The 23,913-nt window shown below is 41.2% G+C and overlaps 1 long non-coding RNA gene across 5 annotated transcripts in view; it reads left to right on the forward strand.

The window, feature by feature from the left end:
- Positions 1-23,913, forward strand: part of LOC133232955 (uncharacterized) — a 450,067-nt gene that overhangs the window by 296,973 nt on the left and 129,181 nt on the right. Inside the window, exon 6 of one of the 5 annotated variants that reach the window (XR_009731535.1) lies at positions 10,298-10,395. The exons of 3 other annotated variants lie outside the window; for them this stretch is intronic. This is a non-coding gene — a long non-coding RNA (uncharacterized LOC133232955). Of the gene's footprint in view, positions 1-10,060; positions 10,272-10,297; positions 10,396-23,913 lie in introns of those variants that run through there. One more of the 5 variants, XR_009731532.1, reaches the window with a different exon arrangement.

The following is a 23,913-nucleotide window of genomic DNA, read 5'->3' on the forward strand; positions in this document are numbered from 1 at the left end:
CACGCACTCACTGGGGCCCGAGATTGTGCCCTGTAATCGCGCATGTTAGTTCTGCAGGTAAGCATATGAATATTCACACAAAGTAACATACACGACTGTAACTTTATATCTGTTTAAACCGTTTTTTGCCAACACCAGGGAAGCCCAAACTTTGCCAACAAAGTTTTTTGTAAATTTAGAAAATAACTTTGGTTATTTAGAAAAAACAGATTTTGGATTTAAATTGGACTTTTCCAATTATATACGAGAGAAAGTAGAGGGGGACTATTAAGTTCATAGTAATTTAGTCTTAATCGGACAGCAGAATATTATACATAAAATACACATTCAGTGGGCAAGATATGATTGAATCAGTCAAGGATGGAATCTAGAGAAAGTGAGTCTTACTTAAAATCTTTTTTATCCAGAGAATATATTTATTAGGCACCCATTTATTCCCCACCATAATGATTTATAACATAGCTCTGTGATGAGAAGAAAGCATTATGACCCTCCCAACTGCTTGTTAGACAAGGTGGCTTATCCAATAATCAGCTCAACCAAAGGATGATTTTTAAAGGGTGAGTCAGATCTGTATGTAACTTGGAATAGAGATTTCAAAAGGAGCATGGCTGAAATAAAAACCTGATTATTGTTGCCAATGAAAGGAGACATTTTAAATGGGAGAAATCAAAGAAGCAGTAAATGAGAAAAGGGAGAAATCAGAGAAGGAAATTGATTCTTTCATTCAGCAAATATGTATTGAGTGTGTATCCCATGCATGGCCCTGGTTTGTGTTCTGGGATTACACACGAGCCACAGGGATCTTGCTTTAATAAGACTCATAAAAAGTAAAGAAGGTAAATTCAGATGCTCTAAGTGCCATGATAATAACGTACAGTAAGGCGATTGGGAGTTGTGGCAGGGATGGATGTCTACCTAGGAAGGATGAGAAAGGAAGAGAGAATCTCTGAGAGAGCACTGTTTGAACTCAGACTTGATTTATTGAGAGAAGCAGTCGTGAAGATCTAGGAAGAATGTTCCAGACACATTGCACAGAAAATTCAGAAGACTTGAAGCCTGAATAGACACATTGGCATGTTTGAGAAATAACCAGAAAACAGTTTTGTCTGATGCGGAGTAAGGTAGAAATTGTTCAGTTGCTCAGTCATGTCCACCTCTTTGCGATCCCATGGACAGCAGAAAGCCAAGCTTCCCTGTCTTTCACCATCTCCTGGAGCTTGCTCAAACTCGTGTCCATTGAGTCAGTGATGCCATCCGACCATCTAGTCCTCTGTCATCTCCTTCTTCTCCTTCCTTCAATCTTTCCCAGCATTGGGGTCTTTTCAAATGAGTCAGTTCTTCACATGAGGTGGCCAAAGTATTGAAGTTTCAGCTTCAGCATCAATTCTTCCAATGAACAACCAGGAGTGATCTCCTTTAGGATGGACTAGCTGGATCTCCTTGCAGTCCAAGGGACTCTCAAGAGTCTTCTCCAACACCACAGTTCAAAAGCATCAATTCTTCAGCATTCAGCCTTCTTTACGGTCTAACTCTCACATCCATACATGACTATTGGAAAAACCATAGCCTTGACTAGACTGAACTTGCAAAGTAATGTCTGCTTTTTAATATGATGTCTAGGTTTGTCATAGGTTTTCTTCCAAGGAGCAAACGTCTTTTAATTTCATGGCTGCAATCACCATCTGCACTGATTTTGGAGCCCAAGAAAATTAAGTCTGTCATTGTTTCCATTGTTTCCCCATCTAGTTGCCATGAAGTGATGTGACCAGATGCCATAATCTTAGTTTTTTGAATGTTGAGTTTTAAGCCAGCTTCTTCACTCTCATCTTTCACTTTTATCAACAGGCTCTTTAGTTCCTCTTCGCTTTCTGCCCTACGGGTGGTATCATCTGCATATTTGAGGTAATTGATCTTTCTCCCAGCAATCTTGATTCTAGCTTCTGCCTCATCCAGCCTGGCATTTCTCATGGTGTACTCTACATGTAAGTTAAATAAGCAGGGTGACAGTATATAGCCTTGACATACTCCTTTCCCAAATTTGAACCATTTCATTGTTCCATGTCCAGTTCTAACTGTTGCTTCTTGACCTGCATACAGGTTTTGCAGGAGGCAGGTCAGGTGCTCTGGTATTCCTATCTCTTTAGGAATATTCCACAGTTTGTTGTGAGGAGTAAGGCAGGAGAGGAGTGAAAATAATTGGTGTTGGACATGTGTGGTCTTAGCGGCCAGAATCGGTAGGGCATTTAGGTTTTGTTCTACATCCTATGGAAGCTTTTGGAGCAACCCTATCTGATTCATGTTCTTAAAATACAGTTTGGGCTCTTTGTGGAGAAAAGACTCCTGGTAAGAGCGAGAACGGGAGGTAAGGTGGAGGCTTTTGTCTGTGGCGCAAGTAAGAGAGGATCTTGAGAATTCAAGCACTAGATCTGATGGACTGAGTTAAGGCTGCATTTTAAATTTAAGGAGACATCATGGATGATGAATTTGACGTGAATTAAGAGAGTAAGGGCTTCCCTTGTAGCTCAGTGGGTAAAGAATCTGCCTGCAATGCAGGAGACCCTGGTTCGATCCCTGGGTCAGGAAGATGCCCTGGAGAAGGAAGTGGAAACCCACTCCAGTATTCTTGCCTGAGAAATCCTATGGCCAGAAGAGCATGGCAGGCTATAGTCCATGGCACAAGAGTCGGACACGACTTAGCGACTAAACCACCACCAAGACAGTGAGAGAAGAATGAAGGTTAGTGAGCAGACCCTTGACTTGATCAAGCTGGGTGGGTGGTGGGATGTGCTGTTGATGGAAATGACAGAGGGAAGGGCAGATTTGGAGGGAAGAAGTTACAGCCAAGTAAGAGGCTTACCGGATGCGTGTTGCATATCCAAATACTGATGTGGATTGAGCAGAGGACTTACAGCTCAGTCTTGGTAACGGGAGTGTGGAGGGCATAGTTTATGGATGGTGTTTAAGCCAGAAGATAGTGTAAGTCACCTAGTGAGAGAAGGTACGGACAGCAAAAGCCCAGCCCCGGAGAACACTAGCCTTACAGGCATGCCGGAGCCTCGGTGGCACTCTCTGGGTTTTCATGGTTAAATAAGATCTCTGTTGACGCTCAAGGCTTACATGTGATTGTCCACTGCTGAAGCTTTGGGAACCAGACCGCTTAGTGGCGGATGGGTGCCGCCCGCTGCCTGTGGCCCTGCGGACGAGCTCACTGTGCAGGGCTATCACACGACGCCTGAAACGCATAACCCAGCAGTGGGCTTGGGGGCACTCCTTGTTTGCAGGGCTGTCTGACCACTGAGTGATTGATGAGAGGTCTTAGTGGACGAGAATGTTGATTCACTGAAATGTGTAAAATGCACATTTCCTTTTTTGCAGTATAAACTACCAGTGTATGGTCAGTGTATGTAAAAGGCTGGTAATGTGAGTCTCTGTTAGTGTTTCTCTGTGCTTTATTTCCCTTTGCTTCCCTGGAACAACTAACTCTTAATGAAACCTGACGTCTTAGTGCTAAGGCGTGTTGACTCTCCCACTCTGCCCTTATTTCACGTTGAAACTGTGCATAAATTTCCAGCCCTAAAATGTTTGAAGCTTCTTAGTTTTCTCAAAGGTGACGGTGGGCCTGGGTCTGTTTGTTTTCTTATCGAAATGTGGAACAACCAGACATGAGCGAAGGTAAATAAGCAAGCTTGGAACCAGTGGCTGGACTTTGTAGTGGATACTGTGGTCTGTGTCATTGATTTTTGCCTTTGGAACCTTCCAGTCAACTCATTTCCCCAGTTGATGTTGACTGCTGATGAATTCTGACTGAGTTCTTCTACCAATTTGCTCTTAGAAGATAACTCAGGATCAGAGCCCAAGGGTAGCTCACCTCCATTAAACATCACTGGAGCCGTATAAAGGCCTGGCCACCTTGCTGTATCTGGGACAACTTGAAAGGGCCGTCCTAGCTTCAGACCTCTCCTTGGGGTCAGCTATGCCTTTGCTGCCTTTCTGGCCAGTATGTTCCCTCCGCTACACGTGTTTCTTTCACTCCTTTAAAGGAGTTGATCCCTAAATGTCCCCAATAAATTTACCACACACATCTCCATCACAGAGTCTGGTGCCTGGAAACCTGAACCGCATCCATTTTAGAGTGCTGAGAAGATGAACAAGCTATTTTTGAAGCTGTCACAGTGTGGAAGACAGTGATAAACATGAAGACTGCTTTACATGGGACAAAGTTTCCTCTGCCTCATTTTGTAAAAAGTCAGAGGGGAAGCTTTCTTTATTTTTCTGTTTTTTAATTTTATTGATGTATAGCTGATTTATGATGTGTTCATTTCTGCTATATAGCAAAGTACAATTACATGTACTTATATTCTTTCTTCATATCGTTTCCATCCTGGTTTATCACAGGGTCGTGAATATAGTTGCCTATCCTATACTATGGGACCTTATTGTTTATCCCTCCTGTACATCAGAGTTTGCATAAATGTGCAACTGTCTGGAAACATCTCTGTAAGACTCTAAGAGCTATAGAGAAGCTGACAGGAACTAGTTGTAACCAGGATTTAATGGACTTGCTCAGACCCCAGTTCTAGCTCTGCTTTCTCATTGTTGGTTGCAGCAGGGTCATAACTTAGGGCAACGTTCCTTAAAAGTTAAACATTCAGATTCTAAGACCCACCTCCTCATTGTATCGGAATCCCCACATTTAACAATCATTCCAGGAGATTCTTATACTCAGGCAAGTTTGGGGAAATTAAATTATGACCAAAAGTTCGCCAGATGCTGCTTTGAGAGAAATTACCTCTACAGAAATACCGACGATAGATTATCTGCATAGAGCCCTCTTCTGTTACCAGCGGCCTGACTCACGGGTTCTGAGGTCCAAACAACAACCTCTTCAGCTCGCATATTAGTTACCAAGAAAACCACGCTAATAAAAACAGTCAACAAGTTGGATGTGCAGTTTCTCAAAGCACCGTTTGTTCACGATGGAAATTAAGCTCCCTGCTGATACAGCAGCAGAACCCTTTTGAGGCTAGAAGGGCCGATGACCTAGTACCTCCCTCTGTGTACAGGATTCAGGATCAATGATGATACAGCAGGTTTAATGCCTGCCTGCGTGAGCTGGATCCTGCGGCTTCATACCTGCAGATCAGTGTCAAAAGCCTTTCCTTCTCCGGGTTTCCAGAGGTTCCAATATTCTTTCTAGATCAGGGGTCCCCAGCCTCCAGGTCGTGGACCTCTGTCAGATCAGCGGCGGTGTTAGATTAGGAATCAAGTGCACAATAAACATAAATGCAGTTGAATCATCCTGAAAACATCCCCCCCCACCCGTCCGTGGAAAACCTGTCTCCCATGAAACTGGTCGCTGGAGCCAAAAAGGTTAGGAGCCACTGTGCGTGACTGGCTTGCTCTCTTGCTTTGTTTTCTGTTACAAAAGGTGCAGCCAAACGCCAGTTAGTGTGCTATGCACATAGCCATGTGTTAAACGAATTCATGGCTACAGAACACTGTGGTACTTTTTATTTCTGACCCATCAGTACACATTATTTTGATTCTGTCTCAATGATGTTAGGTTGGAAATATTTATCCCCCACCCCACCCCCATTTCTTTAAACTGTAACAAGTTTCTGACATAACAAGTTACTTTTCATCATGGGTGTAAAAGTGAAGTCATTCGTGTCATTCTTGTTGACTCTGCTAAGAGGTTAGCGATCTCAGACTCAAGAGATGAGATTTAGTTACCCCATCTTTCATAGCGTATTGGGGATATCAGCATTTCACCGCTTTTAAATAGTGATAACCAGAAAGTGCGCAGAAAATAAGTCTTATTACATCTATGGTAATGAAGCTTGCTGTTCCAAGGCTCTAATAATTCCTTTGGGTGTCCCAGAGAGGCAGAGCGCAGGCCCTGAAAGCAGGTCTTTTTGACAGTCTAAGACTTGCAGACGTCGGCTTCCTATCCTTTTGACACTTGTATGAGGTTCGTGTTTCCTTCATAAACGCTCTTGGTTTCCCCCAGGATTGTTCAGTGGTTTTCTCTGACAAATTTCGAGCCCTGGATGGATTTGCAATCATAAGATAAAATCTTTGACAAGTTTTTCTTCTCCCCTCCATGACTCGAAACCATGCTCTGCTAATTAAAAGTTTCAGTCTGATTACCATGGCTTTATTATCAAATTATCTAAAGACAACTTCTAATGAAAAGCCGTTTGGAAGCTATGCTGCGTGCTTACGGGAAACACTTCTACATCGCTGCGTATGTTATCACTTGCAGCTTCAGATATAATGGACAATTTCACTGAGTCTTTGAAGAATTAGGGCTACTTCAGATTAGTTTTTCTCTGCAAGATGATTTTTTTTAACCTGGATGAAAATACATAATCGATGACAACACATGTGCTTGTGCTCAGTACGCAGTCCTGTCTGACTCTCTGCAACCCCACGGCCTGCAGCCCTCCAGGCTCCTCTACTCATGGGGCTCTCCAGGCAAGAATACTGGTGTGGACTGCCATTTCCTCCTCCAGGGGATTTTTCTGACCCAGGGATGGACCGATAGGCATAAATATAAGCATAGTTAAACAACGTATAGACGCACGCCAGCATGAACGGTATGAGGCCTGAATCAAAGTTTGCTGTGTATTTCAACCAACATTTATTGTCAGCAGTTCCTTGGCAATGAAAAAAAAAATGAGAGCATCATGTGAAATGATACCTTGAACATTTAATGTCTTCTAGTTGAGAAACTCATAAACTTAGCATTTTAGAGTATAATTTCTTAACATGATACCAGAACTGATTATAGAGTAACTTCGATTTTCTTTTCATGGCACCGAAAACAAACAGCAACAGCAAAAACCAAAACAAAATGTTTGGATTATTTCATCTTTTTAGATGAATTTAATGATTTTGAGGCTGTGTTGAAAATAGCAGCGATGAAGTGGATAACGTTGAATAAAGTTTCAGTTGAGACTATAATTAGGATCTGGTGATTAACAGGATTCATTAGAACATAAATTTCATGAGGATGAGGACCTTGTTTGTGCTAAATGGTGGGGACATGATAATGAACAAAGCAAAGTAAGTAAGCCATGTCCATTCAGTAAATGACTGAATGAAAACACAGGAAAGTGAAGGAGACAGGTGTATCTGGAGTTTCTTGGTTGGGCTGTTGAATGAATGACGAGCCTCTAAACCTGTCTAGCCACGTGTGGCTAGTTCAATTTAAACCTGATTTGAATTAAGTGTGTATTTATCAGCCAACCACATTTCAGCTGCTGAGACGACACACGCAGGGAGTGGCCGCCACGTTGGACAGTGCAGACACAGAACATTCTTACCCTCGCGGAGGCTCAGTTGGGCAGCACGGCTCTAAACGGAATGAAGACTGTGTGTGGAGGGGCTGAAGTCTGTATTTCCAACCTGAAGACAAGGTGTGCTGCCTCTGAAGACTTAACATGTTTCAAATCCAAACTCAGCCTTCTTTTAAATAGAGTTGCCCCAAAGTTCCTGTTCTCTTTCTTAGGAAACTCAAGCTCAAAGCATATTTTCTTGTCCCTCATCCTCTCCGTGTAGACAGATAAAATTCTGTAGATGCGTTCTCCCATCCAGTATCTGTTGACTAGACCCTTTTCTCTTTATTCTTGCTGTAGAGTGACGTAACATAATTTGCACTATACACTGACGGTTATAATAAGGGAATAGTATTTGTCATAAGAACAGCATTTTGATCCCAGTGGAAAAAGATATACAGAAATGGCAAAGTAGTCAACTCTGACCTTGTTTGATTTACTGTACAAGTAATATTGTGTATCACTTTTCAGTTAAATTCCTTTTTACAGCTTTATTAAGGAAATGAATTACATGTACAGTTTAATTTGTACATTTGATGAGTTTTCACATATCGGCAGTGCTATTGTAAATGGTGTTTCTTTTAAAAGTTCAATTTCTGATTGTTCATTACTAATACAGAAATATAATTTATTTTTGTCGTATGTTCTGCAAGCTCACTAAACTCACTTTTTTCTTTTCTCTTTACATTTTTCCAGTCTGTGTGAATTTTCTTTTCTTACTCTATGCACTCTCCAAGAACTTCCAATAAAACATTAAACAAATGGTGAGCACAAATGTTATTGCTTCATGACAAATCCTGGAAGGAAACCATTCAATCTTTTATCCCCATATATGATATAAACTCTGTGGTTTTTGTAGACTCCTTTTTATCAGATTAGGGCTTCCTTGGTGGTTTAGATAGTAAAGAATCCGCCTGCAATGTGGGGGATCTGGGTTTGACCCCTGGGTCAGGAAGATCCCCTGGAGAAGGCAATGGCAACCTACTCCAGTATTCTTGCCTGGAGAGTTCCACGGACCGTGCAGCCTGGTGGGCTACAGTCCATGGGGTCGCTACGAGTCAGATGTGACTGAGCGACTTCACTTTCACTTTCCACTTTCACGCAACGGAGAAGGAAATGGCAACCCACTCCAGTGTTCTTGCCTGGAGAACCCCATGGACAGAGGAGCCTGGCAAGCTCCAGTCCACAAGGTCACAAGAGTCGGACACGACTTAACGAGTAGCCAGCAGCAGAAGCTTATTGGGGAAGACCTCTGTGTGTGTTGTGTGTCTGTGCGTGTTTTTGTTTGAGACGTGATACCTGTAGGTAAAAACGGTGGATAAGCGGTCCTTTCACCTCTCGATACTGCAAGATCACCAGTATTTTCCTACGGTTATGTTGGAACTTTGGGGAAATAGAGAAAGTTTGTATAATATTTCTCCTCCAAACCCCCTACTCTTATGGGAAAGGTAGATTTACTTAATAAAAAGAGAGATTTATGAACGTTGAGGAAAATACATGAAATGTGCAAGTGAGGGCAGCTTCGAAACCTGAGACTCTGGAGATTTCCTTAAAACAAAGAAGAGACCCATTTATCTCGAATTGTTTGGATTAAGGCTCCCTGGTAGCGTGGGGCAGGCAGACTGGATTCAGCCTTCCTCAGGAGTCTCTGTAATTCTACATGAGTAATTAGCCTTTACCACAGTTCGCCATTAGCCAAGTCTCCTCACACACTCAGCCCAGAGCTGCTTCCCCCACGACAGCCATCCTCCCCACTGTTATATGTGTTTAGAAGCGATTTGATTTTCACTTCTCCATGGCAATTTTGTGGAATTGTTTTTTTTCTTTCTTTTTTCCCTTAACTGAGAACCAAGAATGCAGAAAGTGTTTGTTATTTGAGATTGTGGTGTACTAACTCAAGGAATTGCAAGAAAGGGTGTGTGTGTTTAAGTATGAACCCATGAGCTTTATATCTAGAAATCTTTTTCAGGTAGACTCTACTAGGATTGATCCATTCCGATTACTTTCCAGTGACTGTTCCGGCAGGATTGTGTAACTTGAGTAAGCCTTGACAGGTGACCCTTACGCGGCAGACTGTAAGAACAGCCTTCCTCGAACAGCAGAGACGTCTTAATTCCAAATTGCCCCCGTGGCGTTTTCTACTTCTCATTTGTGCACCAAGCGTGAAAGGATGGGGGAGAAGCTGCAGACTGTTTAGTACTTCTGAGTATTTCCCTTTTGTCTCTATTATACAGAACATCATCGTGTTTAAAAACTTAATCTTCAGAGTATGACATGCTTATTTGTGAATCTTGACCCTGACAAACTTGTTTATGAAGTTCAACCATACTATTTTTTAAAGCTTTTTATGTTGGAGTATAGTTGATTAACAATGTTGTGTTAGTCAACCATACCATTTACTAGCAGCTAAAGACCTTGGCAACAATTTAAACTCTTTATGCCTGGATTATCTGACCTCCCAGATGGGGAATAATAATAATGACCCATTCTTCATGAAGTTGTTATGATGATTGAATGCTTCGTAGCATAGCATGCGGTGCATAGTAAATACTTATAATAAGCAAAGTCTTTATTATTATTAGTGTTAGCAGTAGTAGTAATAGCTATATTACCTGGCATTTCTCAGGAATAATTAACCATTGCTATGTGAAGTTTACTAGAAAATAAAACTTTGGAGTTGTAATAATTTTTATATGATTTTAATCATTTATTTGCAGCTGTGATCATTTTAACTTGGTGATAAAGTCTCTGTACACATCTGTCATTCTACTTAAGGAACATATGAAAAATTATCCCCGCTGCTGTATTCCCTGGAGCATATGAAGCCAACTCGCCTGTTTGAGAAGCAGCTCTATCACAAATCCTGGTCTTAAATTTGAAACATCTGCCTTTTACTCATTAATGTTTAAGAGAGAACTAATGATCTCTTTACTTTCTAATGTCTGTATTTGCAGGAGAGAATCAGAGGAAGTGAGTCTCAAGGAAAAATATTGATTCCCCTTCAGCAAACTCTGCTGAAACGCACTGTTGTAGGCCTTGTTATTTTTGAGTGTCTGGATTTTCTTTATGAATTCATTAAAAAATGTTTTAGCGGCTCTGGTGGCCCAGTGTCTCATTCCAACAAAAACTTACCACTGGAAAGCACATACCGTTTGGCTCACCTTTTCATTTCATGGCTTAATAATAATGACAAATTACAGGTGCCGAAATGATGTTAGATCCTGTAGCATAACTGATTTAGGGCCCGTATTATTATTCTTCCCTCCAGGACTTCTTAACGTGCAAGGCATCTTTCTGCCGATTGGTGGTTAATGTCTCGCATGCTGGAGTTCAGGTTCCATAAACTGAACGTGATATTACCTCTCTTAATTGGTAGTAACAGGGGCCTGTCATTATACTCATTTTCAACGTTTCTGTGAGAGCAATGTCTATATTGTTGGGTTTTCAAGTGATACTTGTGGTAAGACTTAACTGGCCCTAAGAGAGGTTGTCTCTGCTAATCTATATTCTTGATTCTCCAATGTCCTCGGAATCTCTTGATTCTTGTCAAAGCATATTTTTCATATCTCATCGTGTGTTTGAAACATGTGAGAACAGCGCTGTGAAATACTGTCCAGTTTCTAAAAAGTTTATTTTCCAACTTTTAAGTATGTACAACTCGAGATTACACACATATGTGTTAGTATACGATATTTGTGTTTCTCTTTCTGACTTCTCTCTGTATGGCAGTCTCTAGGTCCATCCATATTTCTCCAGTGACCCAGTTTCATCCCTTTTTTGTGGCTGAGTAATATTCCACTGTGTGTATACACCACATCTTATTTATTTGTTCATCTGTCTATGGACATTTAGTAGTCAAGAACCTGCCTGCCAGTGCAAGAGACATAAGAGACATGGGTTTGATCCCTGGGTTGGAAAGATCCCCTGGAGAAAGAAATGGCAACCCACTCCAGTATTCTTGCCTGGGAAATCCCATGGACAGAGGAGCCTGGCGGGCTACTGTCCATAGGGTCGCAAGGGGTCAGATGTGACTGAAGTGACTTGGCACGCATGCAGGTTGCTTTCATGACCAGGCTATTGGAAATAGTGCTGTAGTGCACATTGGGTGTGTGTGGGTGTGTGTGTGTGTGTGTGTGTGTGTGTTTACAGCAGAAACTAACAAAACGTTGTGAAGGAACTATACCCCAATAAAATTGTTTAATTAAAAAATCAAGACTATTCTCTCTAAACCTAGTGGAAAAGTATATTCTGAAGCATATGATTGAATGTGACCTATATATGTTTTAAAAAGTATATAGAAATCCGTTATATTAATCTTATTTATTGTGACCCAAGTAGACTCACTTGCCAAGTTCTCATAGCCTTGCTGTGGCTTTTCTTTGGACGGTCTGTGTATACGGGTCATGTCATTACTGAACAGTGCTCTACTTCACCAATCACTGCGCCGTCCCCCAACCCCCACCCCCTGTCGTATGCACGGCTTAGGAATTCCAGTACAGTGCTGAATAGAAAGCTTTGCATTGTTCCTGATTTTAAGTAGCAAGTGTTCAGTCTTTTACCATTAAGTTTGACATTAGCTGAAGATTTATTTTTGTTGATTAAAAATAACAAAGTTGAAAATCCCCTTTGTTCCTAATTTACTGAGGATGTTTGTAACAAATGAGTGTTCAATTTTGTTGTATTTATCTTCTGCATCTATTGAGATGGTCATATGGTTTTTCTCTTTTGTTCTGTTAATGTTGTGAATTACCTCCACTGATTTTTGAAAGTTAGATTAATTTTATATTTTTGGAATAAAATCTACTTGATGATGATATACCATTAAGTTTACATGTTTCTAAAATTAAATATCCTTAAAATTTTGTTTGGAACTCTGTGAGGAATATCGATTCTTTTTTGTAATATTCTTTTATTGTTTTGTTATCAGTGAAATACTTGCCTTAAATAATGTGTTGGAAAATGTTTATTTTTTCTTCCTGAAATTTATGCGTGGTATTTTTTTCTTTTTCTTGTAAATTTTTATATGGGAGACAATTACTTTACTATGTTATGTTGGTTTCAGCCACACAACGACATAAAAAATGGTACCGATGAACCTATTTGCAGGGCAGGAACAGAGATGCAGACAGAGAAGGACTCAGTGGGGGAAGGAGAGGGTGGGACAAATTTAGAGAGTAGCCTGGACTTACGTTCGTTGCCATGTGTGAAACAGATAGAAAGTAGGAAGCTGGTGCATGCACAGGGAGCTCAGCTCCCTGCTCTGTGATGGCCCAGAGGGGTGGGGCAGGGAGGGCGGGAGGGAGGCTCTTTTGTTCTTAAATCTTTACAAAAGTAACCAGTAAAGCCATATGGGTCTGGGAGTTTTGTTTTGTTTTTATTTTTTTTTTTGATGGGGGAGAGATGCTTAATTGCACATTCAGTTTATTTAATGAATAGAGGGCAAAAGGCTATTTAGATGGTTAATTTCTTCTGGTGTCAGTTTTGGCAAAATTTGTTTTTCAAAGTATTTATCCATTACATCTAGATTTTCAAATTTGTTAGCATAATTATAATATTCCTATACTAGCCTTTAATTTCTGAAAAGTATATATTATTCCTGAATTTTATGATTTTTAGTGAGAGGTTTGTCAGTTTTATTCATTTTTTAAAAAATAGCTATGGTTTCATTGAATTTTAATTATTTCTGTATTTTCTATTTCACTGTTTCCTGTTTTCATCTTTATCATTTTCTTTCTTTTACTTATTTTGGATTTAATTTTCTCTCCTTCTCTTCCCTCAGTTTGTAAGGTGGAAGCTTGTATTGTTGATTTTGGACTTTCTATTAATAAAAACACTTAAATCCGCATGTTTCATTTAACACTCCTTTAGCTATATCTTACAAATTTTGATATGCTTTGTTCTTATTTTTATTCAGTTAGAGATATTTGCTATACTCTATGATTTTTTTCTTCATGAATTATTTATATTCTTTAATTTCCAAATAGTTGTTATTTTGTAATATAATTCATCAGTCTGAGAACATATTCTGCTTAATTTCAATCCTTGTTAATTTGTTGATATTTATTTTATAGCCAAACATATGCTTTATAGTGGTAAATAGTCCGTGCGTACTTGTGAAGAATCTGTTTTTCTATAGATAGAAGCTAAATTGGTTGATAGTCATGTCAACCATGATTCCCTGGGTAGCCCAGATGGTAAAGAGTATGCCTGGGTTTGATCCCTGGGTCAGGAAGATCCCCTGGAGGAGGAAATAGCAACCCACTCCAGTATTCTTATCTAGAAAATCCCATGGACAGAGGAGTCTGGTGGGCTACAGTCCACGGGGTGCAAAAAGTCAGAAACGATGGAGCAACTGTCAACCAACTGAATTTTTACTTATATATTCTACCAAGTATTAAGATGGAAACACTGAAATATTTAACTGTAATTCTGCACTTGTCTCTTTTTCTCTTCTAGAAGTTTTTCCTTAAGTGTGTTGACAGTTGAACATTAGACAACTAAATTTCTGTCTGAGATTGTGGTAGAAGCTCTGGTAGAACATTATCTATAGTTTCCAGCTGCTTCTAGAATTAGAGTCCTCCCAATGGGAGATGAATGCGGACGGAGCAGGGTATGGGATCAAACAGTCCATGGAAAAGTCAGACAGGAGGCAGTTACCATGAATGCTTACCTATACTTTGCATAAACCGCTAGCGTAAAGGGAGGATGGATGATTTTATAAAGATGATGTGCGTCCAAGCAGGGCCTTTATTTTTAAAATCCGTTCATTTTTAATTGAAGGATAATCGCTTTACAACACCATGTTGGTTTCTGCCGTGCATCAACAGGAATCAGCCATGGGTATACACGTGTCCCTCCCTCTTGAACCTCCAGGCAGGGTCTTTAGTCAAATACATCAGGGGATTAGCAGAGGACTCTGACTGTAGGCACAGAGAATGGAGTGCTAACTCTCAGAGCAACTGTCTAGAGCAAGGAGCAGACATCAGAGCAGAAGGCCCCCGTTGGGTGGTGCGTCTGTGCAGGGAGGCATCTGAGAGCACTGAAGCAGGAATGCCTCCATCTGAAGCACTGGTAACATCAGGTATCAGATCAGACATGTGCAGACTGATCTGGATAGTAGATGATATATAATGAAAAGGGCACTAACCTTTGATTCAAGCAAGCTTGAGCTCAAAATTCGCTTCTTTGTCTTATTTGTTGTTTAGGCGCTCAGTCATGCCACTTCTTTGCAACCCCGTGGACTGTAGCACGCCAGGCTTCCCTGTCCTTCACTATCTCCCAGAGCTTGCTCAAACTCATGTCCATCGAGTTGGTGATGCCATCCAACTATCTCATCCTCTGCCGCCCCCTTCTCCTCCTGCCCTCAATCTCTCCCAGCATCAGGGTCTTTTCCAATGAGTTGGCTCCTCTCATCAGGTAGTCAAAGTATGAGAGCTTCAGCTTCAGCATCAGTCCTTCCAATGAATATTCAGTGTTGATTTCCTTTAGGATTGAGTGAACATATTTTGTGCTTTCTGATCTTGAAGAGGTACTTGACCTTTCTATGCCTGGTTTCTCATTTTAAAAACTGAGACAATGTCTGTTTCATAAGGTGGTTAGATGGAGGATGTCATGAAATTTAACTACAAAACATGCAGTCCAGCCCACAGTAGGTTTTCTACAAATGCTCGATTTCTTTCTTGCTGTGGAAAGCTAGATTCAGGATGAATGGAGCAAAGGAGAGCAGGCAGCTTTGAGGCATTTATATTGAGTTGAAATAAGTTATTTAAAAACAGTGCTGTTTTACTCTCAGGCACCTCTAATGTTTGAAACCTGCAGATCTTGACAAAACCTCTCCTGTCTGGTGGAAAAGTGAAACCCTACTACCAAGAGAAGGTTGTGTGGTTTTCAGGCGAATGCCACCCGCTGCTTCTCTCGGCCGTGGCTCTGTTGAAGGACACCTCTAAGAGCTCCTGGGCTCCCTTGTCCATCACACCACCATTTTTTCTGAGGGTGAGAGGTGGTCTCAAGTATTCCTAGATCCTCAGAGAGACTGCAGCGTTGCTTTCTGTTTTCTTAATTCCTTTCTTGGGGGCTTCCCTGGTGGCTCAGCGATAAGAATCTGCCTGCCAATGCAGGAAGTGTAGGCTGGATTCCTGGTTCGGGAGGATCCTCTGGAGGAGGGCATGGCGACCCACTCCAGTATTCTTGCCTAGAGAATCTCATGGACAGAGGAGCCCGGCGGGCTTCAGTCCATGGGGTCACAAAGAGTCAGATACAACTTAGTGACTGAAACAGCAAGCAACAACAACAAATTGCTTCTTTCACCTGTTTTACTAGAAATTCTTATTTAGTCATGTCAGATGTTAGACACTCTACTCATCACCGTCTCCCCCTACTTATCTTATCAGGCGACAGTTACCGTCCTGTGCCTCAGTGCATGCGCCGAATACTCGGGCTTTTGGTTTATTGCCTTGAAACTCTAGTTCTTCTTCCTTATTCCACCTCCTTTGTGGTCCCCACTTCGCAGCCATCTGCTTTCTACAAATCAAGGGTGACAGCTCGTTGCTTGTAGCAGTCCTTCCACACCCGTTCCCGTCCCTGCACAACTGTGCTTAAGCTGTCTTTTTTTCACTATTTTGCTGCCAAAGCCGATAGCGATCAAAACTGATAAATCCCGAAGTGCTTCCATTAACCAATCACGGGTTGTCACTGCTGTCAGCCTGCCCTGAGAGAGGCCACTCTTGGTAGCTTAGAATTCCTGTGTATGTGTCCACTGGGGATAGATCTGTTTAGCCAGTTAAAAAAAAAAAAAAAAAAAAAGCCTTTTTTCACTCTGCAGTTAGTTGCAGAGACTAGTTCTGGGAGCTCGGGAGAGCTGCTCAGTGCTGCTTTCAAAATTTAAAACAGGTTTGGTCATTTTCTTGTTGCTTCTTGCTTGTTCTAGAAGGTGATTACACTCACTTGTCTAAAACTGAACGAAGAAGAAGAAACAAGACTTGAAATTCCACACTTGGAGACAATCAGAGAAACCAGGAGAGAATTTGTAGTGATCTGAACGCGTCGAGAGGCAGCAGTGAGTGACACGTGTTGCCGGCTGAGAGTCTGCGCTGCTCAAAGGCACGCAGTTTGACATTTAAATTGCAGGCAGCCCTGGGTCTGCTCCAGGAGCTGCCCATGGTTGAACACAGTGCTGATCAGTTGCTTGAGGGGTGCGGTGGGGGGAAAGAGAGAGAGAGAGAGAGAGAAAAAAAAAGAAAAATCAAATTGTTCTCGGAAATCATGTTTAATGTAGAAATCTGGTTAATATTAAAATGCAATCTGCAGTTTTCAAGTATTCTATTCCTCAAGGAAAATATTTCCTGTTCGAGGGGCAGGAGCAGTAAGCAGTCTCTTATTACATCACTTCCCATGTCAGGCCCACTAACATTCACAGTGTATTACCGTATTGATAATGCTAATTTCGGAATGGTGCCTTCCCCCCCCACCCACCTCTCCACCCACTTTGGTTAAAGGATCTGGGCAAAATTCCAATCATATGGATCGATTTAGCTTTAGATGGCGCTGGCCAAGCTGATATTTCATGCGCTATGTAGAATATAGTTCTTCCACATGTTCAGGAAGAGTAGTCTACATGTCCTCTCTACTCATGGCACAGCCTTCTGTTTCCAAAAGTTTCCCAAGAGAGCCAGCCATCTCATGGGCTTTAGCGGAGAAAACGTCAGCCGCTTCAGGAAGGAGAGCCCACGTCTTTCTCCACACACAAGCGGCCTGCCTGCAATCTTTGAATCACTGGGGAGTTGGGAATTGATTTCTGGAGCTCCACTTCGTGCCATGTTCAGATCCACGTGGTATTTTCCTTGTAAGCTTGGCTGGCTCCACTGCACCTCCTCTCATCACCAGGAGGACATGTGGATGTAACCACTGGTATTTATCCTCTCTTTACCCAGGTTTTTTTCCTGCAATGCCTTAAGCTTGAAAACTGAAGATTTATGAGAATGAAGTCTTTTCGAATATCTGTCTTACTCAACCTTCTTGAATTTTCTTTAAGGAAAACAACAAAAAGCCATATTTGGGGAGACTAACGTGATGGTAAAGACAACTAACACATATAATATGTAATACATGTTTGCCACTTTTCAGGCATCATCTCAGGTGATCTGTTGCTTAACAACTCTTTGGGGTAGTAATTATCCTTATTTAGCTGTCTAATGGAGATTAAGAGAGACTTAGCTACCTGGAGAAAGAGGCATAAGAGTAAGAGCGGGACTCTAAAGGAGAGGAAGATTTTAGCAGGCAGGAGAGAGAGAGAGAAGGAAAGAGAATGTCTGAGTGTGTTTGGCTGGAGGTGGTTTTCTCAAATAAGGAAACAGGATAGTAAGTGTCAGCAAGGTGTGAAAGTTTTTGGTGGAACAAAGATACTCATTTTCTTAGGTCTCGTTAACTCTCTTGGGAATTTATCTCAACTAAACATTTTTAACAAAATCTAAAAGCAGTTTGGGTAGATGCACATGATATGATGACACCACATTCCACACAGATCAGCTGAAAGACAAGCACAGGCTCATTGAGAACATAAATGGTTTAAATGTTTCAAACCGCCGGAATCCTAATAACACGATGATGGTGGTGGTGGTGGTGCAAACAGCTTAGTGCCACGTGTCAGGACTGAGCAGCAAAGGGCATTGATGGGTAATGAGCGTTCAGAAACATGCCACAGTTGTGACAATTAAAATCAGAATGTTCAAGGGTAGGTCAAATACGAGTACAGAAGGACAGGAAGGTGACGTGCAAAAAAGGAAATGAGTTCTGAGGTATGCCATTATGGTTCGTATTTTCCCAAAATAGTTACAAATACTCAATAGAAAGTATATTTTTAATTCAAAAATTGTTTATTAGGTTTGGAGACTCGATCAGTGTGATTGGAGCAATGAGTGAGTGGAAGCTAGAGAAAATGAGGAATTGGGTTGCACACCAGAGAGACCTTTGACTGTGATGAATGAGGAGATTCTGGTTCACACTGTAAAGGAGAGGAATGGGTAGGTTTTGGTACTGAGCAGTTGTAGACAGAATGTGAGGCTCCGCAAGGCAGTGTCGACCTCATTCCAAACCATCAGGGTTTGGTGGTAAAAGCCAAAGAAGGAAACCCTGCCTGAAAACTCAGGGCTTGACTTCTCCCCGGAGAGGGATGAGCATGCTGTTTTCCGGCCGCACCCGAGTCCTCAGACAGCACCCTGCTCCCGGTGAAGCCGAGCCTGCTGAAAGGACTGTCAGTAGCGTGCGCCTTTCAGAGCTTCGGGGAGCCCCCGGGACAGCAGGCCTTCTCCGCCGTGAACCTCAAGACGGTTCCACGTGGGCGGATGCGCGCTGTTGATTTTTAAATTGTACCTTAACAGAAAGAATGTAAAACAAATGAATTAGGACAATTTAAAAAAGACCCAGCTAGCTGCCTCATTCCATTGAATGCTTCCTTCTCAGAGAGCGCAAAAGCTAGAGGGAGCAGAGAGAGGAAAACAGAACAAAACAAAACACCTCTGTCTCCACATATCAGGTGTTTCTCAGTTTTAATAAAGAATCTGCTCTTCTATTTGGGGCTTAGGAAAAAAAAAAAAAAAAACCTTGACCAGACTGTTTCACTTTGTATTCCTTTGAAATCATACACAGGCAAATTTTGCTTAACTTAGCATGTCTAGTCCAAGGGAGAAAGATGGTGATTATATTCTAATTCTTGAATACTGTCTCCATGTATAAAAGTCAGGTAACTAATTATTGAAGCAATAACCAGGGTCTGATCTCCCAGCTTGTGACAAATAATGGGAGAATGTCTACATCAAGGAAGTACAATTAGTATTTTTTTTTCCTGCTGTGACTGACTCTTTTTACTCCAAATCAATAGTTAGTTCAGATAAACACTTCTGATATGACAACTGTCATTAGTGGCCATATACCAAATTGTCACAATTATTTAAGTCTCATTTGATTTCTGTGTTTATAATCAAGAGGGGTGAGCTTTGAAAACGAAAGGGGTAGGCTAAATTTGCTAAGGAGGGCATGATGCCAAAGATTGACAGCATATTTTAGATATGGCCCTGGCTGTTCTGGGCTCCCCAGGTAGCTCTGTGGGTGAAGAACCTGCCTGCAGTGCCGGAGATTCGAGTGACGCAGGTTCGATCCCTGGGTTCAGAAGGTCCCCTGGAGGAGGGCATGGTGACCCACTCCAGTATTCTTGCCTCGAGAATTCCCATGAACAGAGGAATCTGGCAGGCTACAGTCCATGGAGTTGCAAAGACTCAGACATGACTGAAGCAACTGAGCATGCATGCATACATAGCTGTTCTAAGTGAACCAAAAAATGTGGGGCTCAGTTGGCTTATCTCCTGTAGAATACTGGCAATGCTGGCAAGTAAGCAAACTGACAAATTAGTATGCATTAAAAAAAAAAAGGGAAGTGAGAAGGACGCTGAAGACTGAAAATGGACAAGCATTCGAAAGTTCCCTTTGAATTCTTCAAGCTATATGACTGTTTGCATTCAAATGATAAACTCTAGGGTTGATGTAAAAAGATGATTTTTAAGCTCCAAGAAGAATTAAGACTTTTCTTCTGGAAAAGTTGCTAAACTTTTAAAATAGGACAATAGGGCAGACACAAAAGTAATTGGTCTTCATCATGACCTTTAATTGATAGTCATACGTCACTTTATTGTGCTTTGCAGATACTGCATCTTCTCTTTTTTTATCGCGAATTGATCTCTTGAATTGAGAATGTCTATTGGCACCGTTTTTCCAACTGTTTGCTCACCTCCTGTTTCTGTCATATTTTGTTAATTTCTCACAGTATCTCAAACTTTTCATTATTATTCTGTTTGTGGTGGTGCTCTGTGATCAGTTGCCTTTGATGTTTCAACTGCTACTCACTGGGGACTCAGCTGATGGTCATTGTTTTCAGCAGATACTTTTAAGGAATGTATGTTGTTTCTTTAAGACATAATGCTGTTGCACACTTCATAGCTATCATACGGTATAAACAACTTTTATATGCACTGGGAGAACAAAACATTTCCCGGGACTGGCTTTATTGCAATATCTGCTTTATTTCAGTGATCTGGAGCCAAACTCAAAATACCTACGAGGTCTGTCTATCATGTTCCTGTTAGAAGGATATGCAAATTATATGCATTTATATCTATACAAATGCCCAGTTGAAAGGTAACTGGAGAATATAAGGTGTCAGTTATTTACATAGCTATGTATTTCAGTCAAATAACATGTGCATGGAGAGTTCATTTCTTTTCACTCTTTTTTTTTCATCCTTTCTCTTTTCCCTTCTTCACAGGTATTACTGTGCGTGTTCCTTGCATTTCCATACTCTAAATAAATCACAGCTTTTATAAAAGCTTTCTGCCAATGGAAAGTCAGGGAAAACTTGGTACATTTCTTGGCTTATAACGTTGAAAAAGGAGTTCAGGACCACAGCTTATCCTATTTCTTAAGGCAACAAACAGTAGAGGGGAAGTTGGAAATGTGATCACACCTTACATTTTATCAATTAATAAAATTATTTTATTTATAATTTATGAGTAATATAGATCAAGAAGAACAAGAAAATAGCAGGATCTGTTGTAGAAATCTTCAGTTCAGTCACTCATTCATGTCTGACTCTGTGACCCCATGAACTACAGCACACCAGGCCTCCCTGTCCGTCACCAACTCCCGGAGTCCACCCAAACCCATGTCCATTGAGTTGGTGATGCCACCCAACCATCTCATCCTCTGTCATCCCCTTCTCCTCTTACCTTCAATCTTTCCCAGCATCAGGGTCTTTTCAAATGAGTCAGTTCTTCACATCAGGTGGCCAAAGTATTGGAGTTTCAGCTTCAGCATCAGTTCTTCCAATGAACAACAAGGACTGATCTCCTTTAGGATGGACTAGCTGGATCTCTCAAGAGTCTTCTCCAACACCACAGTTCAAGAGCATCAGTTCTTTGGGGCTCAACTTTCTTCACAGTCCAACTCTCACATCCATACACGACCACTGGAAAAGCCATAGCTTTGACTAGATGGACCTTTGTTGGCAAAGTACCATCTCTGATTTTTAATATGCTGTCTAGGTTGGTCATAACTTTTCTTCCAAGGAGCAAGTGTCTTTTAATTTCATGGCTGCAGTCACCATCTGCAGTGATTTTGGAGATTATAGTATTCTGAATTTCAGATGCATGTTCATTCGATCCACATATGAAGCTCTAATTTGCCATAATATGACTCAGGGACTGCTTCCAGTAATGCTAAACAAAATTCACTTATGGTTTTAGTGCATTATAAAGCATTAATGATTGTCATAAAATAAAAAAGAGTCCAACTAGAAAAGAAGTAAAACTGTCACTCTTTGCAGATGACATGATACCATGCATTAAAAATCTAAAGATGTTGCCCCAAAACTACTAGAGCTCGTCAACAAATTTGATAGTTGCGGGATGCAAACTAATACACAGGTATGCTGCTGCTGCTGCTAAGTCGCTTCAGTCGTGTCCGACTCTGTGCGACCCCATAGACGGCAGCCCACCAGGCTCCCCCGTCCCTGGGATTCTCCAGGCAAGAACATTGGAGTGGGTTGCCATTTCCTTCTCCAATGCAACAAAGTGAAAAGTAAAAGAGAAGTCGCTCAGTCGTGTTCGACTCTTCACGACCCCATGGACTGCAGCCTACCAGGCTCCTCCATCCATGGGATTTTCCAAGCAAGAGTACTGGAGTGGGGTGCCATTGCCTTCTCTGAGGTATGGTGCATTTCTATACATTAACAACAAAAGATCAGAAAGAGAAATTAAGGGAATAGTCCCACATACCATCATATCAAAGAAAATACCTAAAAATAAACCTCCCTAAGGAGGCAAAAGACCTGTATTTTAAAACTATGACAGTGATGAAGGACATTGAAGATGACGCAAATGGTTGGAAAGATAGACCATGTTCTTGTCTTGAAAGAATCCATACTGTAAAAATAACTGTACCGCCTGAGGCAATCTATAGATTCAGTGCCATCCCTATCAAATTACTGATGGCGTTTTTCACAGAGAACAAAATTTTTTAAATTTATATGGAAAAACAAAAGAGCCCGATTAGCCAAAGCAATCTTGAGAAAGAAAAATGAAGCTGGAGGAATCAGACCCCCTGATTTCTTGTGCAGTAGCTTTATAGTATGGTACTATATTCACACTATATATGTAGATGGTACTGGCAGAAAAATAGACTTATAGATCGGTGAACCAGGAGAGAAATCCCAGAGATAAACCCACACATCTATGGTCAATTAATCTACGACAGAAGAGGCGGTACATATACAAGTGGTGCTGGAAAGATGAATGTGAAAGAATGAAATTAGAATGTTATCTAGCAACACACAAAAATAAACTCAAAATGGATTAAAGACCTAAATGTGAAAGCAGGTACTATAAAATTCCTAGAGGAAAACATAGAACACACCTTGGCATAAAGCCTAGCATTATCTTTTTGGAATCATCTCCTAGAGTAATGAAAATAGAGCCAAAAATGAACTAATGGGACCTAATTAAACTCAGAAACTCTTGCACAGCAATGGAAACCATAAGCAAAAATCAGCCTACAGAATGGGAGAAGACATTTGCAAAGCATGTGGCCAAAAAGATTCATCTCCAAAATATACGAACAGCGCATTCAGCACAGTGTCAAAAAGCAAACAACCCAATCAAAAAATGGACAGAAGATCTAAATATACATTTCCCCCCAAAAGAAAGATGACCAGCAGGCACACAAAAAGAAGTTTAGACTATTAGAGAAAGGCAAATCAAAACCCTACAATGAGGCATCACCTCACACAGGTCAGAATGTCCATCACCGAAAAGTCTGCAAACAATAAATGCAGAAGAGGGTATGGAAAAAGGAGCCCTCCTGCACTGTTGGTGGGAATGTAAATTGGTACAGTCACTAGAGAGGGCAGTATGGAGCTTCCTAAAAACAAAAGAAAAAGAGAGCTAACATATGACCCTGCAATCCCACTCCTGGGCATATATTTGGAGGAACCCATAATTAGAAACGACGCGCCCCAGTGTTCATTGCAGCACTTGTTACAATAGCCACGACACAGAAGCAGTCTGAACGTCCAGAGAGTGAAGGCAGAAGGACAAGAGGCTGACAGAGGACGAGAAGACTGGATGCCATCACTGGTTCAATAGACACGGACCTGGGCAGATTCCAGGAGAGGGTAAGACACAGGGAAGCCTGGTGTTCTGTAGTCCTTGGAGCTGCAGAGAGCTGGACACGACTTGGCAACTGAAAAACAACAACAAAACATAAAATAGATGGCCAGCAAGAACCTACTGTACAGCACAGGGAACTCTACTCAATATTTTTTAATACCTTATAATGGAAAATAATCTGAAAAAGAATATATGTACTGTACATGTCTAACTGAATCACTTTGCTACGCATCTGAAACTAACGCAGCTTTGTAAATCAACTAGACTTCAATAAAAAAAAAATTAAGTTGTCTTATAGCAAAGACAATTTTGTCTGTAAAGTTGTAGTATGGAATATAAAATGAACTTTATGTATCATTATC

The sequence above is a fragment of the Bos javanicus genome, chromosome 19 (assembly GCF_032452875.1).
Source record: "Bos javanicus breed banteng chromosome 19, ARS-OSU_banteng_1.0, whole genome shotgun sequence".
Classification (NCBI taxonomy): Eukaryota; Metazoa; Chordata; class Mammalia; order Artiodactyla; family Bovidae; genus Bos; species Bos javanicus.